An 8,836-nucleotide genomic window follows, 5' to 3' on the forward strand; every position below is an offset into this window, starting at 1 on the left:
TTCCAGTCCTGGGGTAAGCCGGAGAAGCCCAAGCATAATGTTTCCACCGTCTGTACTACTTAAGTGGTAAATTGGGTTGTTTACGTTTACTCTGGGGTTCGTTTTACCATCCTGCATTGTGAGGAGACAATAACTGTTTTTGGACAGTTTTGTTTCCAGTGAATTTGAAGTTTAATTTTTAAGAGTTCTAAGCCTGCTGTTGAGTTTTTAGTTTTAGCAGGGGCATCAAGCAAGAAATAATCTGAAGTCTCTGTCTCCGTGCTCTATATGGAAAGTCTGTTGGTTATCTCAATAAAAAGTCTCACAACACCAGGTTAAAGTCCAACAGTTTTTTCTTGATTCACGAGCGTCCTCAGAGCGACCCTTTCGTCACGAGACTGATGAAGGACCAGCGCTCGAAAAGCTCGTGATTCCAAACGAACCTGATGGATTTTAACCTGGTGTTGTGAAATATCTAACGGGGCCTACTCCAGTCCATCGCAGTATTCTCCGCATGATGGTTATCTCAAGGCAACGTCTCACCTTCCGGAACGAAAGTGCAGGTCTCGAAACAAAGGAATTCCATTCAAGTGAGATTTTAACCTATGAAGTGTGAAGGCTGTGAAAAGGGTTTTGACTATGAAAGGTTATGGGTTATTGGATCAGGATGAATATTCAACTAATTGTTAATTCATCATTATGGTTGTTTTCTTTCTGTTCTTTTTGTTCTTAATTGATAAAAGCTATTGCTAATTTTCTGTCTATACATGTTAAATATATTCTTAATCTTCTTAGTTTGATAAAAGCCCAGTGGTCGGTTGGGGAATCATTCCTGAAAGGAAACTTATCATGTTCATCCGAGCCAAACTCAAGATCCAAAACTTATGGTTCGGGCGGCGGTCTCCAAAAGTACTTTGAAGTTTTTAACTTGAACCAAAACAAAAGGACATGAGGGAACTGGATGGGGTTTAACAACAATCGACAATGGTTTCATGCTCAGCATTACTGAGACTAACTTCCGTAATATTTTTTGCCAATTGAATTTAAATTCAAACTGCTCCTGTGATGGCGTTTGAACCTGTGCACCAGGGCATGTGCCTAGGCTTTAGGGTCCACCTCGGTGGAGAATTCTGATCTTCGCACTGTAAGTATCCCCACTTGTCATTGATGATTGAGACATTGTTGTCCTGAGAGAGTTCACCCATTAAGGAGTCTAATTTTCCCATGGAGACATAGACAATAGTGGCCGGAGGAGGCCTTTTGGCCCTTCGAACCTGTTCTGCCATTCATAAGGAAAAAGGAGAAGAAGAGTACAGCAAAGGAACAGGCCCTTCAGCCTCCCAAGCCTGCGCAAATCAGGATGCCTAAAGTAAAATTGTATGCACTTACGTAGTCCACTCCTTTCTTTCCCATTCTATTCATGTATTTGCCAAGGTGCCACTTAAAAGTTGCTATCGTACCTGCACCCACCACCTCCCCAGGCAGTGCGTTCCTGACATTTACTATCCTCTGTGTAAAAAACTTGCCTCAAACATCTCCTCTAAACTTTTCCACACACACCTTAAAATTATGTCCCAGAGCACATGACTTTTCAACCCTGGGAAGGAGGGTCTGACTATCCACTGGGTCCATGCCACTCATAATATTTTAAACCTGTATCAGGTCGCCCCACAACCTCTGCCATTCCAGTGAGAACAAATTGAGTTTATCCAAACGATCCCCATAGCTAATAGCCTCCAGACCAGGTAACGTTCTGTACCCTCATCTGTCCCCTCGCCAAAGCATCCACATCCTTCTTGCAGTGCAGCAACCAGAATTGTACACAGTCTTCCAAATGAGGCCGAAGGTTCTGTACAGCTGCAGCATGACCAGCTAATTTTTATACTCAATGCCCTGACCGATGAAGTCAAGCATGACAAGAAAGGAAGCAGGGGTAATCCAGGAATAAACATGATGCGGGGATGGCGGAGTTGAACTGAGGTAGGCACAGTAAGAAATCTCACAACACCAGGTTAAGGTCGAACAAGTTTATTTTGTATCACGAGCTTTCGGATTGCTGCTCCTTTATCAAATGAATGGACTCCACTCCATTACCTGACGAAGGTGCAGCGTTCCGAAAGCTCGTGATACCAAATAAACCTGTTGGATTTTAATCTGTTGTTGTGAGACTTCTTACAGGAAAATATAAGCCGCTCTGCCTGAGGTGGGGCAGATTTTGCAGAAGATACGGAGGGATATATATGAATATTAGCAAGAAAATGTACTAGTAAGTGACAGGCAACAAGACTCTGTGTGGAAAGGCCATGTCTCACCAATTTGATTGAGTTTTTTGAAGAGGTGATCAAGATAATTGATGAGGGAATGGCTGTGGATGTAGTTGATAAGGACATTAGAGAGACGTTTGACAATGTTCCGCATTGCAGACTGGTACAAAATCTAAAATCACATGGAATTTGGGGTGGGCTAGTTGGATGGACACAGAACTGGCAGGGTTAGAGAAGACAGAGATCAGTTTAATAGCTTGTTTTTCAGAATGGATATCTGCAGCTGGTAGTGTTCATCAGGGATCAGTGCTGGGGCCTCTGTTGTTTGTCGTATATATCTGAAGGAAAATGCGGGAGGGTCTGAGTAATAAGCATGTGGATGACATGAAGATTGGCAGAGTCGCTGACAGTGCCGGGGATTGTCAGTGTTAAACACTCTGGCACCATACTAACCAATGGAGAAGGGCTGTGGAACAGTCAAGCCTGTAACTAATAAAGATGAGAGATGTAATCGGGGTGGAAGAATGTGGTCTTGCTGATGGGAAACTGAGCTCTGGTGCAGAAGAATGCTACGTTTGTGAAGATACCTGTTCAGACTTCAACATCAGCTGGGAGAGAGAGCTTTTCAGTCGATAGGCTGTGAGATCATGATGGGGCCTGTATGTGAAGGCTCTAATAGATCAACAGCATCACTCAGCACTGGCCACTCCCGGAATTGCCCTTGGAACCCAGAACCCATCGGGAGCCAGAAAGTGAAATTAATGTACAACAATAGGATTCACCAACATTTCTGTCATATAAGCTGATTGGTTCAGGTCGTTACAGCACTGTACAAATAGAGAGTAAATATATCTCTGCACTGTTCAGTGAAGCACTCACAGAGCAGGTGCAACATGAGTACTACACATAGTACACCCCACCCCCTCATGGTCTGTGTGTGTGTGAGCTCAGTCAAACGGGGCAACATAGACGCAGAGTCAATAAGACCTTTCCTGCTCTGTATGTGGGACTCCCTCGAAGGGAAATCTCCATCAAGTTCTGCGGCACAACCACCGTGTTGAATGGAGTAGATTTCAAACATAACCCTGCATGGCAGGCCGTGGCTTATTGGTATTGTCATAGAATGATAGAACCACTACAGGTCAGAAGTCGGCCATTCGGCCCATTGCGTCTGCACCGACCACAATCCCACCCAGGGCCCACTCCCGTAAACGCATATATTTAGACGACGCATCTTTGGACCCTAGGTTCGATTTAGCGTGGCCAATCTACCCAACCCACACATCATTGGACTTTGGGAGGTGAAGAAGGGAAAGGGTTAATCTTTTTTTTTAACTGAATGTATTTTGTACCTAAAAGGTTGAACTTCGTACTTAGAATGTAACACAAGCATGACCCTTTATTATGGCTAATCCCCTTGTTTATACTGCTTCTAGCATGAATATAAGTTATTTATTCATGGTTTCAATCTCAACTGCATTCTTACAAAGACAGACAGCTAAATATAACTCTGATGTTTGTAAAGTCTTACCTTTTCTACAAGCTTGTGTGTGGCTTGAGGAAGGAAGGCAATTACAAGATGTGGGGCATGATAACGGCCGTTTAAAGGCGAGCTCCCGCTAGGCCAGCTACAATTGTGCCGGAAACTTCAAAGGAAGGGCCGTGGAAGAGCAGGAAACCTAACACTGTATCTTGACTACAGCTGCCAGAGAACTGCTGCTTCGTGATCAAGGACTGTTTTATGGACTTTAATTCATGACCGGACCAGTGTTTGTGTCGTCACTGGTGCTGGGAGCCAGAATGTATATATATATCCCCACTTTTCTGTGTTCAGAGAGAAATTTGGCTTCCGCTTTCAAGCGGTCAAGTTCTCGCGCAAGTTTGTGACAATAAAGCCTACTATAATTTGAGTCATACCAGCCTCAGAGGTATTTTTTACCGACTACAGGAGGAATCCGGAGCACCCGGAGGAAATGCACTCAGACATGGGGAGAATGTACAAACTCCATACAGACACTGGTTGTCTGTTGTATTAATCCAGAAACCCAGGATTTTCCTCTGGGGACCCGGGTTTGAATCACACCGTGTCAGATGGTGAAATTTCGATTCAGTAAAATAATTGGAATTAACAGTCGAATGATGACCCTGAAATCATAGAATCCCAACAGTACATAATGAGACTAGTATGCCAATCGAGCCTGCATCCAAGAACACGCTCACCCAGGATTGTATCCACACATATTTACCCTGGTAATGCCCCAGGCAATTCGAGTCAATTCAACATGGCCAATCCACCTAACCTGCACATTTTTGGAGAGTGAGTGGAAACTGGAGCACCCGATGGAAACCCACGCAGACACAGGGAGAACGTGCAGACTCCATGCAGACACTGACCCAAGCAAGGAATCGAACCCATGTCCCTGGTGCTGTGAGGCAGTGGTTCTAAACAATATGCCACAATACCACCGGAATCATTATCTGTTTTTCTCAAACCCATCTGGTTTACTCGGTTCGATGTCATTACCTGGTCTGGGAAACACGTGACACTCAAATACACTCTGAAATGGAATGCAGTTAGGGACCGGAAATTAATATCCATGATCCAGCCAGCGAGCCCACATCTCGTAAAATGAAAAGTTAAAAACATGAGCAGGCAATGGTGCTATTGTCGCTAGACTATTAATCCAGAAAAACAACAAAAAATCATAAAGACCCTGGTTTTAATCCCGTCACGGCCGGTGGTGGAATTTGAACTCAATAAAAAGTCTGGAATTAAGAATCGACTGATGACTCTGAAACCATTGTCGGAAAAACCCATCTGGTTCACAAATGTCCTTTACGGAAGGAAATGTGCCGTCCTTACCTAGTCTGGCCACATGTGACTCCAGACCCACAGCAATGTGATTGACTCACAACTGCCCTCGGACAACGACGGATGGGCAATAAATGGAGGCCACCAAGCGACACCCATGTCCCACGAATGAATAATTCCCCTCCAAGATCTGGAATCTCTAAACAGGACATTGATTAGTTATTGTGGGCCCGCAGCAGCAACAGCATAGTTGCATCAACCCACATTATATTCCCCAAAACTATTCGCACCAATCGGCAGAATCAACCCTGGTGCACGGGAATGAACTCAGATTGGCAAGAGCAGCCCAGGAAAAGCTAAAATAAGGAGTGTCTGCTTGATGCCAACAACTGATACAAACGATATCAAACTGGCTTTGAATGGAAGGTAGAAGGCCGGAGAATCACACTGAACAGCGGAATCAGATATATGACATTCCACCAACCAGATCCAAGCTCTTCAGTTCTGCCACATCCAGCCGTGAATAGTCGTGGACAATTAATCAAGCCACTGGATGACGAGGCGCCACAAATAATCCATTCACCCATGAGGAACGAATCCATCTCATCAGTGCAAAAGATAAAGCATTCGCAACAATCTTCAGCCAGAATTGCGAGTCTATGATCTCACTCGACCTCCTCGGGATAGCCTCCGCATCACAGATGTTAGTCTTGAGCTAACTCGTTTCACTCTATGTCGTCTTAAAAGGTGCCTGATAATGGAACGACCATAAGACTAAAAGATCTAAAAGCAGAATTTGGCCATTCAGCCCATCGAGTCTTTCCTGCCATGCAATCATAGCTGATACATTTCTCCACCCTGTTCTCCCTCCCTTTCCCCTTTACCATGCAAGAACAAAGCTTCCTCTGTCTTCAATGCACTCAATGACCTGGCCTCCACAGCCTTCTTCACCAATTCATTCCACAGACTCACCACCGTGAGTGGTGAGTAAATTCCTCCTTATCTCCGTTCTAAAGTTTCATCCCTTCACTCTGAGATTGTGCCCTCGGTTCCTAGTCCGCCTACTGATAGAATTCTCTTTCCCAATTACTCTCTAATAAAGGCTTTTCAGTATTTTGTCAGTTTCAATTCGAAACCACGCCCCACCCGCCAACCTTCGAAGCTCCATCGAGTACAGATCCAGAGCCGTCAAATTCTCCTCATACGTCAAGCCTTTCAACCCTGGGATATTTCTCGTGAACGTCCTCTGTACCCTCTCCAAGACCAGCACATCCTTTCTTAGAAGCGGGGTACATAATTGCCCACATTTTCCAAATGTGGTCTGACCAGAGTCTTATAAAGCCTTGGCAGTACACCCCTGCTTTTGTATTCTGGTCCTCTCGAAATGAATACCAATATTGCTTTTATCTTTCTAAATACCAATTTAACTTGCAAGTTAATCAATTCCTCCGCTTTCTTTTGTCCCCCATTACTGCTTCTCCAGCGTCATTTCCAGCGGTCCAATGTCCACTCTTGTCTCTCCATTTCCCTTTCTATATATAAAGAAAATCTTGCAATCTTATTTTATGTTACAAGCGAGCACACACTCATATTGTACCTTCTCCCTCCTTGATTCGTTTCAACCTGTTGGTCTTTGAAGGAATCCCACTCCCATGGATTCCTACGAGTCTTTGCGACATTGTATGCTTTTTCTGTCCTTTTTACGCTGTCCTTGACTTCCCTCGTCAGCAACGATTGCCTCGTCCTTCCTGAGTATGCGTCTTCTTGGCATGAAATTTTGTTGTGTCTCCCGAATTACGCCCAAAAACTTCTGCCATTGCTGCTCCACCATCTTTCCTGCTCGGCTTCTCTCCAAATCAACCGCGGACAGCTCAAAGAACAAATCAAAGATAAAAGAGCAGTTCGGCACAGGTACAGGCAGTTTGGCACTCCAAGCCTGCGCCGATCATGATGCCTGCATAAACTAAAACCGTATGAACTTGCAGAGCCCCAATCCTTTCATTCACATCATATTCATGTGTTCGCCTCGAGGCCCCTAAAATGCCGCTACCCTACCTTCTACCACCACCTGCCCGGCCAGTCCCCAGTAACGGGGACAAAAATATAGGGGAGGAATCGATTCGGTAAACTTGCAAGTGAAGTGGTAATTCACCACCCTCGTGTAAAAAACGTGCCTCACACAACTCCTCTAAACTTTTCCCCATGCACCTTTAACATATGTTCTCCAGCAGATGACTGTTCTACCGAAGCAAGGAGGATCTGACTATCCACTCTGTCCGTGCCACTCAATCTTCTAAAACTCTGGCAGGTCGCCCCTCGAACTCCATCTTTCCAGTGAGAACAAATCGAGTTCATCCAACTTCTCCTCAGAGCTAACACCTTCCACACCAGGCAACATCCAGGTAAAACTCTTCTGTACTCCGTCCAAAGCATCCACATCCGTCTGGTTGTGTGGTGAACAGAATTGTACACAATGTTCCAAATGAGGCCGAAATACGTTTCTGTACAGCTGCAGCTTGACCTGCCATTTTTTATACTCAATTCCCCGGCCGATGAAGCACAAAGAACAAAGACAATTTCAGCAGAGGACCAGGCCCTTTAGCGCTCCAAGCCTGCACCGCCCATGGTGCCCGACTGAACTAATAGAGGGATATGGTCCCTTCCGTGGACCATATCCCTCTATTCCCATCCTGTTCATGTATTTGTCAACATGCTCTATGTATTCGTGACTATCTTATTCACCTGCCTTACCACATTCAGTGATATGTGGACATGTTCGCCCAGATTTCTCTGCCTGTCAAACTCCAAAGGGTTCTACCATTTACTGTATAGTTCCTACATGTATTGGACCCTCGAAAATGCATTATCTCACATTTGTCCGGATTTAACTCTATCTGCCATTTCTCTGTCGTTGCCTCCAACACACTATATCTTGCTGTATCCTGTGCATCTGGTGAACTGGTGCGGCGACCAAAATCTCTCTCTTAATTTCAACAAAATGAAGGAGACTGCCATCGACTTCAGGAAGCATAGAGGAGATCATGCCACTGTGCACATCAACGGGGACGAAGTAGAAAGGGTGGAGAGATTCTGGTTTTTAGGTTTCTCGATCACCAATAACCTATCCTGTTCCCCCCATTCTGACACTACAGTTATGAAAGCCCACCAATGCCTTTATTTTCTCAGAAGACTATTTGGAATGTCAGCTACGAATCTCATCGGCTTTTCCAGATGTAACATGGAAAGCATTCTTTCTGATTGTATCAGAGCTTGGTATGGCTCCTCCTCTGCCCAAGACCACAAGAAACAACAAAATGTCATGAATGTAGCATTTCTATGTGTCCACACCACGGACAACGTGTCCTGGTCCCTGCAAGCCGACGCAATGGTTAAGAAAGGAGGCTAAGGAAATTTAGCATGTCCGCTACGACTCTTAACAATTTTTAAGAAGCAATCTTTCTGGTTGTATCACAGCTTGGTATGACTCCTGCTCTGCCCAAATCCGCAAGAAACTACAAAGGGTCATGAAAGAAGCACAATCCCTCACGCAAACCAGCCTCCTATCCACTGACTGTGTCGACACTTCCCGATGTCATGGGAAAAGCAGCTAATATAATCAAGGATCCCACGCACCCCGGACATACTCACTTCTACCTTCTTCCATCGGGAAAAAGATACAAACGTCTGATGTCACATACCAATCGGCTCAAGAATAGTTTCTTCCCTGCTGCCATCAGACTTTTGAATGGACCTACCTCGCATTAAGTTGATATTTCTCTGC

Source organism: Mustelus asterias, unplaced genomic scaffold, assembly GCF_964213995.1.
Source record: "Mustelus asterias unplaced genomic scaffold, sMusAst1.hap1.1 HAP1_SCAFFOLD_62, whole genome shotgun sequence".
Lineage (NCBI taxonomy): Eukaryota > Metazoa > Chordata > Chondrichthyes > Carcharhiniformes > Triakidae > Mustelus > Mustelus asterias.